Source organism: Dryobates pubescens, chromosome 12 (assembly GCF_014839835.1).
Source record: "Dryobates pubescens isolate bDryPub1 chromosome 12, bDryPub1.pri, whole genome shotgun sequence".
Lineage (NCBI taxonomy): Eukaryota > Metazoa > Chordata > Aves > Piciformes > Picidae > Dryobates > Dryobates pubescens.
The window spans coordinates 26,499,012-26,516,439 of NC_071623.1; positions in this window are offsets into that span (position 1 = coordinate 26,499,012).

Genomic DNA, 17,428 nt, shown 5'->3' on the forward strand with positions numbered 1-17,428 from the left:
TCAAAACAGAGCAAAGCAGAAAGCCCTTCAATAATTTGTAATATTTGCCCCAAGAAAATTTAATTGGAATAGTTGTGCAGCCTGAATTTCGCTTTAGCTGTGCATTTAATTTATTAGAATGTTGCCTCATAGATTCATTGTGGTGAATTATGGCATGTAAATCTACCTCTTCAATGATCACCTTTCAGATGGCCAACAAAATAGTGCCTCTGCATGTTTTGACATCAATATTATGTTGCTTGTGCACTCAGTAATTTGAAAATGTAAAATATATTCAACCCATGGTCACATTCTCTAAGCACAACATGAAACTGGTAGGGTAAAGACTGTACTGAAGCATTTAATCTTTCAAGCAATGGCTTTGGTTTCACCAGTTCTAAAAGCTGTTTCCCAAACTACATGTTAAAAACCTGCCTCCAGATTGTTCTCTGCTATTGCCCCCTCTTCAACAGCCTGGCTGCAGGTAGTCCATTTCCCCTAACCTCTTGCTCTCTTAAATTCATACCCAGAAGATCCCTGACATAAGACAATAAGCTATTCATCAGTCTAAAAAGCAATAAGAATACATCTGGATGTCTCCTAGCTCTTATGGAATAGAATTAGAATTAGAATTAGAATTAGAATAGAATAGAATAGAATAGACCAGACCAGGTTAGAAGAGACCTTCGAGATCGTGTCCAACCCATCACCCAACTCCATCTAATCAATTAAATGATGGCACCAAGCACCCCATCAAGTCCCCTCCTAAACACCTCCAGTGATGGGCTCCTCAAAGGGAGCACAGGTACATTAATGCTAGAAATTTGGAAATGCCCCTCTGCAAGAAGTCACTCTGGCTTTTGGAGAAGAGCTGAGGGGCCTGGGTGCCAGGACAAGACTCTTGCATCTCCAGCAGTTCAGGCATGCAGGCAGCACTGTATAACTTAGCTTCTAGGGATCCTCCTAAAGCTCCCACACCAGTAAGTGCCAAGGTGTCTTCAGTCAAACAGCAAAACCTAGTAGTATGGCAAATTAGCTATTGCTGGTTTTCAGCTGTAACTTGCCACTTTCCAACCTAATTTTTTTTTGCCTCAGTTGCGGTTCAGTTTAATACAGTTTGGATGACCTGATAAAAATCCAGAGTGAATTTAGTGAACAGATCATTTTTCATACCACAAAAAGTGAGCCAGATATTGACTTAATGGATTTGGAGAAGGCTTGGATGAGTCATTCTTCTCCTAGTTAATTGATATTGCTAGCACATGCTAAATGTATCCCTAAATAGCAAAATAATTTATAGAATGTGCTTTTCTGGCTGTTAATTGTGCAGCTGGATAACTGCATTTAAAAGCTCATCCAATTCTCTTGAAATCACTAGAAGGTTTTCCACTGACTCAGAGGAAGCTGAAGTAGCTTTTGAGGGACCATTGTCAAAGACAAGAGGTGATTTGACTGTATAAAAAGATTCAGGATCTTTTAAGTAGAAATGTGCTGTATCCTTAGAGATTTTACAACGCCCTAAGGACAGAAGCAATCCTCCTTTATCATCCTTCTACTTTTTTAAGAAGGACATAAATCTGCTGTTTGGTTTGATGTTAGGCTTTTTTTTTTTTTTTTTAAGGACTCTGACCTTTTCCAAAACCCTTAAAACATTTCACACATACAAACTGAGGGTCATAAAGCAGCTGATAGTTTAACAGTTTGAATAAGAGTTCCTTTTGCTCCTAAGAATCTGTAATTCACTGTTCTTCCAAATATCATAGAACCATAGAATCAACAAGGTGGAAAAGACCTCAAAGATCACCAAGTCCAAGCTGTCACCCAACACCTCATGACTACTAAACCATGGCACCAAGTGCCACATCCAGTCCCCTCTTGAACACCTCCAGGGACGGTGACTCCACCACCTCCCTGGGCAGCCCATTCCAATGGCTAACAACTCTGTGAAGAACTTTCTCCTCACCTCGAGCCTAAACTTCCCCTGGTGCAGTTTGAGACTGTGTCCTCTTGTTCTTACACAGTATTATGTGCTCTTGATGTATGTCTTCAAAAGTGCATATGTTACAAATATTTACTATGAGCATTGTTCTGATGAGATCATGTTTCTTATCTGTGATATTTAAACTTCTTTGGAGCATGGAAACTTTATCAATAAATATGACAAACTTGGAGTGAAAAATATCAGTGAAATTTTCAAATCTCCCAGAAGCAAGCAAGTTGTTCAGCCATTAATTATTGGCATGTAGTATTCACTAAGCTAATTCCTTGAGAAAGCAAGAACAACATCTTCTTTAATGCTATTTAAGACAGACATTCTGAATGGCACTAATGATATAATATATAAAAATATACCTACGGCTCTCCTAGTGGGAAAACAGGAGAATAAACATCATCAGCCACTGGAGAAAATAAAAAATTACTGAGAAAGCAGGTTAATTATCTTTATCTTGTGTAGAGAAATGAAATTATTTTGTGGTACCTTATTTTCAGTTTTGAAAAGGCATGCAGAGGAAGTAATCCAAAGGGAGGAAGTCTTTTGTGTTAATATCAGTTCTGGCCTTTGTTATGGCAGTCCAGAGTTGGGCTCTAAAGATCAGCAGAAGTAAATACGACTTGCTTTCTTTTTACTGTTTAGCATTTGATTTCCTTTATTTATTTATTTTTAATCTGAAGGTCACAAGACTTGAGTTCTGATAAACTGCCAAAGAAGGCAGATTCCAGAGGCAGTCCTCTGAATGGCAAGCTCAAACTGAGACACACACGAGTTTTATTCCGCCTTATCTCAGCTGCACTAACAGGGTTGTGGTCTATCCAGAGCTTTAAAGGTCATGAAAACGCCTTGAATTGTACTAAGAATGTCAACATGAAGATTTGCCTCAGGGTAAAATATTTAATTGTCTGTGTAACAAGAAGTCATCAATCATTCTACCCATAATAGAGTTTACAGTGTGAAAGTTAGAAAACAGTTGATTGATTTTCAGCAGGAAAATGTTAGGAAGACATGGTAACAGGGGCCATTCTCTGATGATGGCAAGAGAATGCAGCAGCAGCAATGTGCACAGTCATATCCTGAACTTCTCATGAGTCAATAAACCACAAAAGCACACAGGAGAGAAGGAGACTGGACTCATTTGTGAGCTCCTTATTCTCCAGCTCATGACAGAACTTGTCAGACCGAGGAAACATACAGATTTGGGCTTACACACTTCTCACCTTCTTTTAAGTAAACAAAGATAGCAAATAACTTTTTTTCACACAACAGCTTCAAGAATTATTATTTCACTGACTTAAAAAGTGAGGAACTGAAATGCAGAAGTTATCTAATTACACAGCTACACAGCAAGTCTATTCTCCCCCAGAATGTGATTGGATTGTCATAAACAGACAAAATGTTGCAGTCTGTTTAATTTCAGGGTCTAAGGACAGCTCATCATACCTTTTCAAATGTGCAAATTCTATATGACAATTTATACCCAGTATGAATTTAAGGCAGTGGGAACATAGGTGCCTGTGCTTTTTTGTTCCTTGATCTGGCTCTACTGAACCAATAGAAGCTCCTCACAGATTTCTCCAGTACCATTCAAGGTGGGTGTCTCAACTTTCTATTTTCACTAAATATTCATTTGGGAAAAAAAAAAAAGGAAAAGAAAAAAGAAAGGAAAAAAAGGCAGCATTATGCTACATCATATATCATACATCAATACATACTTTGAACAGCAAGCTATTCACTTTTGGAGGGATGGGTGTTGCTATAGAAAGTGCTACTTGTGATGAGTGCTTAAAGAATGATTTGGGCAATGGTTTAGAGAGAAATTCCAAGTACAATTGGCAAGACATTTTCCAGTCCAGTTTCCTAAGAAAATTAAAATGTATGTTAAAATATAAGCAAATAAAACAAACTTGTGAAGGCTCAATGGTGTGTTTGGAGCTTTTATCACATTTGATTCATCTGCATGCCAAATAGCCTGAGCAACCATTCTGCAATCACAGTGTGGAAAAGAAGACAGAGATACAGTAAATACCACAAAAATGGTTTGTATAGAAGCTGCATTTGGCTCAGCTTTGTCCCATTTCCTCTCACAGAAGAAAACCAGCAATATTCAGCTTTTGACAGTGTACATAGAGAGTGAAAAAGACAAGCAAACCTATCATTATCACTATTTGGAACACTTTCAGTATACCAAAACCAAAGTACTTAACTCCTGTTCTTCAATTACTTTGCTGTATATTGAAGCACTTTGTATAGTGTCTTATCTGCTTTACCAAGAAGGTATATTTAAAGAGATAGTATAGCTCAGATTTTTTTTTTTTTTTCCTTCCCTTTGCTAAATCTGGTGGCTGGGTAGATTTACACCTTCTCATATCTGCATATAATATTACCAGCTTATTCATTGTGACAGCCTCTAGGAAATTTAGGAGTTATTGGCTTCATTTTACAGATAGAGTATGTGGGAGGCCCAGTGAAGCTGGGTGTACACAGCTTTCCAAGTCAACAGGAGCCGTTGTGGTAAAGGTGCCTATGCCCAGAGCTATGCCCCAGATACTGTCAAAACATGTCCCTACATATTTTGCTCACAGCTCCCCCTCCCCCTTCCCCCTCCTTTCTGGTGAATGGCCATTGGAATGGGCTGCCCAGGGAGGTGGTGGAGTCACCATCAGTGGAGGTGTTTAGGAAGAGACTGGATGGGGCACTTGGTGCCATGGTTTAGTTGATTAGACAGTGTTCAATGATAGGTTGGACTCGATGATCTCAAAGGTCTTTTCCAACCTGGTTAATTCTATTCTATTCTATTCTATTCTATTCTATTCTATTCTATTCTATTCTATTCTATTCTATTCTATTCTATACTATTCTAACTGGATCTCTATCAAACAAGACCAGATTTTGGGGGGTATTTTTGTACTAGTTTCTGAAGAGCCCTATTTTACCATACTCAAGTTTATCAACACCTTGAGATATACTTTGAAATTTGTTTGACTGTAGTATATTAGCTGTGATAATATACAGAAAAATAAAGTGATGTTAATGGATTGTAACAGTTAAGTTCTGAGCCTTTCTTAGAGACCTGTATGAACATTCCCAGCATAGCTTCCTCCTGAATTTCCAGCTACAGCTACATTCCCTCATGTAGGTATAGCTTTTTCCTAGCCTCTGATCCATTAATTTTCTCCTATTTGTCAGTTAGATGAGTCAACAGAGATGATGATGAATCTCCTACTCCTCTCTGAAGATCTAATTCTGCTGTCCACAGTTTATTACATTGTTCTGTTTTCAGTAACATTCAAAGAGGGTGCACCAGGACAGACTTTGTGTAAAAGTTAAACTCATATAATAACTGTGCAATGAATGCATATCATGGTATGACTGTATGTATAATTGCAACTCTTTGACAGAATAGTGTGTCTGGGTCACTGTCACTGGAGGTGTTTAAGAGGAGACTGGATGAGGCACTTGATGCTATGGTTTAGTTGATAAGATGGTGTGGGTGATAGGTTGGACTTGATGATATTGAAGGTGTTTTCCAACCTCATCTATTCTATTCTATTCTATTCTATTCTATTCTATTCTATTCTATTCTATTCTATTCTATTCCATTCCATTCCATTCCATTCCATTCCATTCCACTCCAACCTATTCTATTCTATTCTATTCTTTAACATTGTCATTACCTGCGTATTGCTACTTTTTATCTACAGCCTACAGAAGGTTGCTTTTCTTGTGCATAATTACTTTCTAGCATAGCCAGAACTTTTAAAACAATAATTTATAGGTATTAAAGTTGAAAGAAAAACTCATGGCCCTGCATAAAGAATGACTTTGCAAGATTATTTATACCTAAGAAGGAAAGTATTTCTTAAAAGTTGAGCCATTACATTTGTCAATGACACTACAAATCTTAAGCGAAGATAGCAATTCATTTAGAAGTGGGGAGAACAGAAACCAAATATGAAGCAGGGATAATCTAATAATAGTATTTTATTTAATTAATCAATCTATTGAGTAGAAAAATTTGTAGAGCTCTGATATATTACAGCATGTTGGCTTGTTTGCTTTCTATCTTTATAGTACTGTTCTTGCTGTTGCAGTCACACTGTTAGGTCTTTATTTATTCTATTTAATACTTCTCAATAACGTTTCAACCCTATCCTGTCAGTTCATACTACATCATTTTCACCAGGATGACTGATTTACTGGATCCATGACTGTTTCTGAAGGTGATGACAAAACTCTTTCCTATGAAGCTGCAGTAGTGCATCTCTTTTTCCAGTGCTTACTGGTGGCATAATTAAAATACTCTGAGAAGAGGGAACATAACAAGAAGCAGAGAGATTTTGCGTTCCCAGCTAACTTTAGGAACATGTCTGGGTGCTGTTCCAGCCATGGAATTTATGAAAGTCTTCTCAGAAAAACAGAAGACAAAATTCCGTTACTTAACTAAGATCTGACAAAAGTATTCCTCCAGATGCTTTGTTTTGCTTTGTAAAGAAGCAATGGAAAATTAAGACATGTTCTCAAGATTCAGAATATGATTCTACTCAGTTGAAAACAAAGCCATAATTTCAGCTTGCTCCTGAAACCATTTTCCTTCTCTGTATCTACAACATCTTATTCACATTCAGCTTGAGCTCTCTGGGTTTCTTCCAGGTGCCAATTTATCTAAAATATTAGGACAGCTGGGACACAGCAGGGAATAGAATAAGGGACAGGACTATGTTAACAGTTGAGTTCTGTTCTTGCTCTTCAGACCAGTTTGCAGAATCTTGGGCATGTCACAACCTTTTTGTATCTCAGTTTCAATACAATACAATGATAAACCTTTCAGGGTTGTTCTGGTGGTGGATTTTGCACTGATATATGCAGCTGAGAACAAGTGTAAGGGTGCAAAAAGTTCTCAATATAAACAAATTATTCAGCAACAGCAACCCTCTAAAAATTTTAAAAATATCTTTCTATCATGAAATGTTGGACCAAAAAGTATGCTAAGTATCACTGCAAGGTTAAGTACTTAGCTTTTTGTTGACTACCAGGATATTATCATGTTCAATATGACTAGTATTTAACGTACTGCTGTTCCCATGCACAAAACAGCTAGAGACTGCAGTGAAAAAAACTAAAGTAAATCCATCACTGCAATGACAGCTTTGTAGCTAATATATTAGACAAAGCAGACATTTCCTCAGGTAGACTCTAAGACTGCATTTAGGGAATTAAACACATAACTCCTGCTATATTTGGATTTTAAAAACACCAAAACTATGAAAATTAAATCAGTTCAGAGAAAACTGAAAATGTATTTTGAGTTGCTTGGTTCCTACCTGAGTTATTGAGACATAATGGATAAGCATTACTAACTATGTCATTATCATCAGAGAGCTATGTAAATATGAGAGAAAATATCCCACTAACTGGGATCCTTTTCTATCTGGAAACAACTCTCCTCCTCCCTACCCTTACTTGCACTTTTTAATCTTTTCCCTTTTTCCTTCATTTAGTCCCTTTCTCACTTTCTTCTGTAAGAAGGAAAATAAAACTTAGAAGTTAAAAGAAATACAACACAACAAAACAAACACAACAATCAAACCAAACAAACACCCCAAAAAATCCGCACTAAACCAGACCCTAGAACTGAAACTTAGCTGTCTTTGTTCTCATGGTTTGACTTTGGAAACTTATCATCATTGTATATTATCATCTAGCACCCATTGACTTTGAATATTTTCCTAGTTTGAAAAGCAAGAAATCACATACATACTGACACTAGTATTCAATATTTCTGGTTTCTCCAGACTTAACCTTTCACTCATCAGACTGATGTACTTAGATGACAAATCTTCCCTGAAGATGAAGAACAAACAATAAAGGGAGATATTCAACAAAAGAGAGAGAGATGAAACACAGAGAGTAAAAAAAGTCACTGGCAGTAAATAAAAATTAGAAACATAGCATCAGGAAGATGGCTTTATATCACCTGTAAATCTGTTCTAAAACACAGGAGAGAGGGTAAGCAGTGAGAATTAAAAGAAAGGGTGGAAGCCAATTTTAAGGGGATGTGCAACAGTATTACAGGTGAATACTGCTGTATGCTTACTTGACTTAAGCAGGTTGCAAGAGTAAAGACTTCCTGTGTGTAACTAGCATGGGAGCTGTCTATAGCATCTGCAGTAACTGTTAATAACTGTCTGAAGTGATCTTCTGTGTTCAGATACTGTGCAATGCAAGAGGGTGTCCTGTGTTATCCATACATCACTGTCACAGTAGTAAATGCATTGGTGTTCATACATGCATATGCTCACGTTTCTCACTTATTCCCTCACTTATCTATTCACAACATGTATTTTTCTTTCTTAAATTCGGGGTTGCAGATAACTTGAATTAAAATATAAGCAAACAAAAATCCAATCAGTTTGCCATCCTTTTTTTTTTTTTTTTTTGGCAAGGGTATGCATATCCCACTCATTAAGCAATAATTTGGCTGATATGATACACAATTAGTTGTTCACAGGACCAAATCAAGACTTAGCTACCACCTTTAAGGAGCCACTGTGCTTGAAGGAAATTAATCATCTATCATCTTGAAGCATACAGATGTTAGGATCAAAGAACCAAGCAGACATCAATATCTGAACAAATTACCTTAAGGCTGCCTTTATAATCAGTGGAATGAAGGAGTCACTCTTACAGCATCATACAATATCTGTTGCATGCCAGAAGTGCAAGTTTATTCCATGGAACCAGCTTCAGAGAGAGATGCTTGTAGTCTTATTTAGGTCATCAGAGTTGTGTTCCATCTAGAGAGCCACCGGAAAACACAAAAAAACCTTTCTTATGCACCTGCATTTTTTGATCTGTGTTGCAACTAATGCTGCTGAGCTGTAAGTAAATGGTATGCTAAACATATGCAATGAGATACACATTTTTATGCTGCGTAGTCTTCTGTGATAAACACTATGCTCAATTACTGTATTGGTCATTGAGATAGGCTACTGAAACTGGTGCAATTATGTGTTTATTACTGCATCTATTTCATGACTCAGAGATTTGATTTTCTTTTCTTCTCATTAAATTGGTTGTGTTTAGTTGTTTATTTCCCACATTCATATCTTCATTGCAAGCCTTGTGTCTAAAATATTTGGTGGAAAACACATGGAAATATCCAGATACTGAGGAACTCAAACAAAATAGCTAAGTCATTTAATTATTAAATTGGTATTTAACTGACTAGATGAATACATGATGAGTTATGTGTATTACCAGATAAGGGGAAAAAAGTCTGAAACATCAGTAAACAGTTATAGTAGGTTCAATGAGACTTTTGGGGGTCTTATTCAGGCACAACTAAAGTCAGATAGAATACAGCTCCTAAAGGAAGAATCCTCTGATGGAGAAAACCAGAAGGACTAGAAAGATTCAGTGTCTAACAAGCAATAATATTTTGAAAGCAGGGTTTGTATTCTGAAATTTGATACCCATTTGACAGGCAGTAGGCTGGCTTCTTCCAAGCAGTAGGTAGTATGACTTAACAGAAGGAAGCCTCCTATGGTTGATAGAGCTGCAATAGATATCATACCATACATTGTTCATATACCTAAATGGAGGTTGTTATGCCATCAGGGCAGATCTAAAAATGTCTGAGAAAGATTTCAGTTCCTAGCTCAACTACATGCCTCCATGACCCTCACAAAAAATTCTATCTGTAAAGCAGAGGGAGCATATCCCATCTTTACAAGAGACAGGGACAGTAAAATCAATCCGTGACTTAACTGCTCAGGCAGCAACAAATGGACAAACGTACAGAGGTACAGGCACTACTGGACTGAAATAAATGAAAAAGCAATCTTGTCATACTGCATATGTGACAAGGGACACCAACCCCTGGTCTCAATACCGCTTTTATTAAACTTGTGTGCATAATCGGTCATATGGAGCTAAAAATCTCTAACGGGGGGCCAGAAAACAGCAAACATGATGCACAGTAACAAGTTTCACAAGTTAGGCCCAAAGATTCATAAGTTAGATGATCCTTGATAGAGATACACATGAATTTTAAATGGTCCACAGCAAGCAGTTCCCACCCAGAGGATGCAAACATACTACTTCTATAATAACTAAATATTTGCTTTGCATCTAGAGCTACCTAAGATTAAAAAAGAAAAAAAAAGAAGGAAGGAATCATAAATTCATAGAAGTGGTAGAGAAATGCAGAAGCAGTGTCAAATGTGGTAAGTTAATAAAAAGCAAATAAAATCTATATGGTTTGAACAAAGCCTAATGCATTATTCATAAAGAAGATCTTTCACACATAAGGTTTAATTCATCACCCAGTTTACTGTATTTTACAGTATCAATTAGAAAAGAGGGATTTTCTTCCTCTCCAAAGTTAGCAATACAGCTTCACAGTGAAAGAAAATATATTATGACATTTAATAGTTTGATGAGAGATGCACAAATGTAAATCAGCAACACTGAAGAAAATCAGCAAGTGAGGAAGAAAAAGTGATGGGTTTTGAAAACTCATTTGGTCTCCAATGATTAGATGTTGGCAGGCCTATTTTTCTGGTGTGGCCTGGTTTACAAGATGTGACTGTGGAAAGGAGGAATGGGGCAGAAGGATGTTGGTTCTCACCCACCTCCAGTCTTTCTCTAGTAAAAGGCCAGATATATGTAGTCAGTGGGTGGGAAGAAACACAAGGAAAAGCATCAAAAAGCAGAAATAAGAAACATAACAAAGTTTTCTTTCATCTCTTTTCACATTAACTGCTGCTAAAGATAGCATATACCTGGACTCTATATGTGGGCTACGCAGATTTACCTAGGCTGTAAACGGATTTTGAGTGTTACTGTGGTGGGTTGAAAAAGTATCATCCACACTATGATAGTTTTGAACCTTGTCTGTCCTTAAATGTTATTTAGAAGTCTGCTATTAAGATGACAACTCTTAAGGTGACAATTTCTTAAAAAAATACTATTAGATAGCTTTTCACAGTGAAGGACCTTTTGAGACTATCAATTTTGGATTGTAGTTTCTCTGCATCCTATTGTTTTCCTTCTCCTTACGATACTCTTTTGCTAACAAGCCTAGTAATAACACCAAGTGCTCAGAATAGAATAGAATAGCATAAACCAGGTTGAAAGAGACCTTTGATATCATTGAATCCAACCTATCACCCAACACTAGCTAATCAACTAAACCATGGCACCAAGTGCCCCATCCAGTCTCTTCCTAAGCACCCCCAGGGATGACAACCCCACCACCTCCCTGGGCAGCCCATTCCAATGGGTAACCACTCTTTCTGTGAAGAACTTCTTCCTAACATCCATCCTAAACCTCCCTTGGTGCAGCTTGAGACTGTGTCCTCTTGTTCTGGTGCTGGTTGCCTGGGAGAAGAGATCAACCCCCACCTATCTACAACCTCCCTTCGGGTAGCTGTAGAGAGCAATAAGGTCTCCCCTGAGCCTCCTCTTCAGGCTAAGCAACCCCAGCTCCCTCAGCCTTTCCTCATAGGACTTGTGCTCCAAATCCCTCACCAGCTTTGTTGTCCTTCTCTGGACACGTTCCAGCAACTCAACATCTTTGCTAAATTGAAGGGCCCAAAACTGGACACAGGACTCAAGGTGTAGCCTAACCAGTGCTGAGTACAGAGGCAGAATGACCTCCCTGCTCCTGCTGGCCACACTGTTCCTGATAGAGGCCAGGATGCGAGTGGCCTTCTTGGCCACCTGGGAACACTGATGGCTCATGTTCAGCCTACTATCAACCAGTACCCCCAGGTCCATTTCTGCATGGCTGCTCTCAAAATGGTAACTTTTCAGAACATTGAGAAAGTGTACTTAGTTCAGTTGAAAACTCAGGGTACATGCACCAGCAAAAAAGGCAAAAAATCAGACATAGGAATTTTATAAAAAGCAAACCTTTGCATTTGCAGTACAAATATACTCCCTAGATTTTTGTACTTGAAAGTCCTCATTCTCAGCCTCATATCTCAGTTCTTAAAGCTCCTCAAGAATATAATAGAGAGCTTTACAGGAAGCAAGCAAATAAGTCAAGCAAATACTGGTAGGTATGCTTTCTTCAAAGACAGACGCCTGTATCTCTTCAACAACTAGAGAATCAATAGGACATAAGTGTAGGATTTTCCAGAATCTATCTCAATTGCATCAAGAACAAACTTGTCACCTCTGTTCAGGATTTTCTCTGGAACATTAAAAATCTCAATTACATTTATGGAGTCTCTGCTTCACTCACCAGTTGGTGGTGAGCCTGCATTTCTCTGGGAAAACAAAGGAATGTGGCACATGTGGAAGAGGTCCAGAAAATGTGACAGTTGTGTGACACTAGTATCTCTGAGGTCTGTAAGGAAGGGTCTAACCCTTGATGATAGCTGCAGAGAAGCATGCAACACTCCTCATCCTGTTTGGCCCTACCACCACTGTTGTGGAGAAAAATGAAAAGTAAAATCTAAAGTGTAATTAAACACAAATTTAATTCTGTTCACTTCTAATGATATTTGAATGAGATATTCACAGCCTTTTGTGCAAAAATTCAACATTAACTTAATAATTCAGCATAAATTTAATACAATGATGTGTAAAATTCAGAAAGTTCCATGGGAAGGTTAACATTTTGTACTCTTATTTCAGTAGCACTGGAATGTTTTGTTTCAGTTAAGTCAAATTTCATTTAAGGGGTAGTTTGTATTTGCTTACATTTTAATCTTGATATTTAACTATTCAATTAAGAAGTACAAACTCAATTTGCTTTAGAGATATTTTTCCAGCTGAAACCTTGGGATCTTACGCTAACATTAGCCGTGACTAAAGGAGATAACATGATAATAAGGACAAAGTATGGAGAGGTATAATAAAGGTATCATTAGCAAGAAAGTACAACTAATGTATCAATAAAATCAAGGACACTGTATCATAGAGTTAGCTATTTCATCAATGTGTATCAGGGAGTTTAATGGAGTTTAGTTCAAATGAAAGAAGCTAATTTATAGAAGTGCATAATAATGGGTCCAACCAAAAAGAAAAATGAAACGATGGTCACACATATAAATAATTAAACCTAGTTACCCTGGGTCTCTATGCTATAAATGTTGGTCAAATGAACAATTCACAGGAGGTGGTTTGCACACAGTCTCAGTAGTTGAAATACTTTTTACTCAAAAGTCAGGAATTACAGAATCTCAGGATGAGTTTATTCACTTAAACCAGTAACAAATACTGTGATTCAGTCAACAATGACCTAGTAAGTTGTCTCGGTCCAGAGGCAGAGGGAGACCCTGTTCTTTTTGAACATTCCCATGTTGTGAAATTGAAGGCACAAACAAGGTCAAAATATCAACAGTGAGGCTATTTATTAATAGAAGGAGGGAGAGAGGGAAGGAAAAATGGAGAGAGAATGAGAGAGCATGAAAGGAATTATATTACCACCCTGCCCCCCAGCCCCAACATGATTTGGGTCTGTGGAAGGGTGCTGCTGCATCCTTGTTGGCTTGTGCTGTCTGGCCTGGAGGAGGGGAGGGAAAGATCTCAAAGTCCAAGTCCTTCTCTGAGCAGTCTGCAACATGTGGCATCTTCAGTAAGATGTCTTGACTCTTCTCCAGGAGTTCTTTTCTTCTTACAGCAGGCAAAACTTAGGGCATGGCTTTGCTGGTGGTGGTGAAGAGAGGGTTCCTGGACTGCTTCCAGGCTGGAGATTCATGGTGATGGTTTTTCATCTGTCTTTTTCTCTCCTTGTTTTTTCTCCTCCTGCACAGGCATTACTCAGGTCTGTTACACATTTTTTTAGTCACAGGTTTTTTATAGGTATGTGTCCAGGTATTGTTCCCAGGGAATCTTCCTGTGTGTTCCTTGTGTACTTACAGAGGTCCGAGAGAGCAGGGGGCCACTGCCTCCTCCTTTGCCTTTTATCTGCCCATACACACAATACACATCAGGGGCTTATCATGCCAGGTGGTGAATCCATTGTATAGCACAGAAGCTTTTCCACCATCCTCTTTCTGGGGTAGAGATGATCTTGTCTGTGCACATTCCACAGAGTCAGTACCAGTGGCATCTGCCCATTACACATTTCTTTGTGTTGCCAGAGGGTCTTTTCACCATCCCCTCCCTGGGAAGCTGTTGTCTGAGGAGCAAAGGTGATTTTATCTTTGCTGATTCACATCAAGAGAGACAAGATTTACTCTCTTACACAAGGCAGTTGTAAGTTTGTAATTTAAAACAGAAGCTTTGAAAAACAGCAGAAAAATTGGACCGGTGACAAATCCAAAGCATTTTGAAGACCCGTTGTCATTTGGTGAGACATCATCCTTAAATTTCAGCATAGAAAAAATCAGTGCTTTTATATATATAAAACAAAACAAAACCAAACCAGAAAAGCATTTAGCCTAGTATTAGTGTAATACTTAGCTTGATTGTTTTCACAGATAGAGCATCCACAAATCTACATTTGCTTCGGAATACAAAATAAGAAGAGAAAGAGAAAATTCTAGCCAGGGATGTAATCCAAACATTAAGGTAATATGGTGCTGGGTATATTATAAATACCTAGATATATTATTACTACTATATCAAAAAGATGACAAAATGAGCTGAACTCCCTGAAAACCATTTCTGATGAATCAGGAAATGCTAACAGTTGAATTACTTGAGATGCTCAATTCTTAGGGGATTTACAATCAATATTTTCCCTGTGACTTCAGCCTCTGCTGTCTCAAGAAGTAACAGGCTGGAGCTGGTAGTTCTACCCCAAAAATAATCTGGCTTACTGTGTCTAGGACTTAAATTTCAGCCACATAGTTAATGATGCATGATATCACTAGCCATTTGTTCTATGAAATGGCAAACTAAAGTTAAAAATATATGACATGAGGTGGCAATTGCTTATGAGGTTAGTAAGAAAAATGTTTTGAGACTTTGGCAGTCTCCCTAAGATTTCTTTTCTACATAAAATTCGGAGGTGCCTATCTGGACATTATAGCTGGAAAATAGGATACTTAATTAATTTGACAGTACTCATTTTGGCAACATTCTCACTTAAAGTAATCACAAAAGCTCCTTCACATTTCAAAGCCATGTACAATGCAGCCACATGATAAGGATATTACTTCTCTTTTTCTCTTCTGTTCTGGTTTTTCCCTGTGGGACAAATGCCAAGGTCTGAAGAAATCTGCTTCTTTCTCCAACTGCTTAGTTTTTTCACTTTCTATCACCACATGGAGACAGAAGCTATTTTCACCCACATTAGCAGCTAGCCAATATGGCTAAAGACCTTTTCTAACTATTACCAGGTTCTTGGAAAAATCAGAATTATTTTCTTTGTAGTACACAATCATTTAAGGTAGTACAGTGATACAATGGCAGGAAAGTTTAATATATTTTATTACTCAGGCACAACATTCAGCACAACATCACATAACAGCTTTGGAGTTTTTTCTTAGCCCTAACTTAAAAAAGTAAATCTCAGCTGTTTCTTCAAGTATAGAGGACAAGGTTGACTTAAGAGTTCTTGACCTAGTTCTCAAGCACAGCGACTTCTTATTTTTCTGCCTATCGTGTCACAGGGCAAAGCAGTTGCCCATCATAATGGCAGGCATGGATTAAAGTTACAAAGATGTACTTGTTACTATTATAATCTGAATTTTGAGTATTAGATTTAATAGAATAGGAACAGTATAAAGAAAAACTATTGTGCACACAATGATACAAGACCTAAACATCTTCCTTATAGTCCCTTCCACGAAACATTTGCCAGAGCAGGTCAAGTGCACATGTTGACAGGTATCTGGTAATCCTAGATGCAGTATCTCTTTATGTCATTACAGCTGAGAAAAAAACCACACACTTATCTTCTGATAAAGTGAAAAAATAGATAAGGCTGCCTTGTAAGCAATAGGTTCTTTTCCCCTGTTGTCAGATCAAATTGCAAACACACACAATATACTCCTTGAAAGTCTATTCAAGAGCGGGAAGAAAATCATAGAATTGTTTTGGCTGGAAAAGACCTCTGAGATCATTGAGTCCAACCATCAAAGTTGACTGATGCACAACTGACCTTTACTAACCAGAAAGGAATTGTGACAGTTCTAAGCAATATTCATTTTTTAATGGGGAAAACATGTAAAGAGGCAGACAGTGCATGATTTTAATGATAATATTATGTTATCTTCTAGGGTGTATTTGGTTTGTCTGAGCTAGAGTTAATTCTCCACAGAGCATCTTTCTAGTGCTGTGTTTTGCAGTGGTGTAACTAGAGCACAGTTCCTTTTTGGTACATTGGCCAAGAATCAGCTTCCTGGAAGGCAGCTATGTCCCCGCTATTTCCCAGGTGGCACAAAAAAAACCTGACTGTGATGGTTTGGCACTAGCTGGGGGCATGATGCCCACCAAAGCTGCTCTGTCACTCCCATTTTTAGATAGAAAGGGGAGAGGGAAAACATAACAAAAGGCCCCTTGAGTCAAGATAGAAGCAATTCAATAGGATGCAAAACAAAAGCAAAGGATGTGCACAGAAGCAAAAGCAAACAAAGATGTTACTCTCTACTTCCCATCAGCAGACAATGAGAAGCAGGGCTTCAATACATGCAGTGGTTGCTCTGGAGGACAGATGCCATCAAAGAGTGTCCCCACACTTTCTTCTTTCACTTAGCTTTTATATCTGAGCTGACATTATATGGCATGGGATATGCTTGTGGTCAGTTTGGGTTAGCTGGCCTGGCTCTGTCCCATCCCCAAATCTTGTCCGTCCCTCAGCCTACTGTTGGAAAGACACAGTCTCAAGCTGCACCAGGGGAAGTTTAGGCTCGAAGTGAGGAGAAAGTTCTTCACTGAGAGAGTCGTTCGTCATTGGAATGTGCTGCCCAGGGAGGTGGTGGAGTCACCATCCCTGGAGGTATTCAAGAGGGGATTGGACGTGGCACTTGGTGCCATGGTTTAGTCATGAGGTCTGTGGTGACAGGTGGGACTCAATGATCTTTGAGGTCTCTTCCAACCTTGGTGATACTGTGATTCTGTGAAAACCAATACAAGCGGACAGAACCTTGTTCTGTGATTTTCAGTCATGAGGTACCAATAATTATGTTACTGAGATTGGTCTCTCCTTTCACAGAATCACAGAATGCTAGGGGTTGGAAAGGACCTCTAGGAATCATCTAGTCTAAACCCCCAGCTAAGCAGGTTTGCCTAGATCAGGTTGCACAGGAACATGTCCAGGTGGGTTTTGAAAGTCTTTAGAGAAGGAGACTCCATAACTCTTCTGGGTCAGTCTGTTGCAGTGCTTTGTTACCCTCAGAGAAGCTCTGCCTTATTTCAAGTGGAACTTCCCGTGTTCTAGTTTACCCTTTGCCCCTGTTCCTGTCACTGGACACCACAGAAAGCCCATTCTCTTGACATCATTCCTCTCAGTCTCCTCCTCTCCAGGTTAATAGCCCCAGGTGTCTCAGCCTT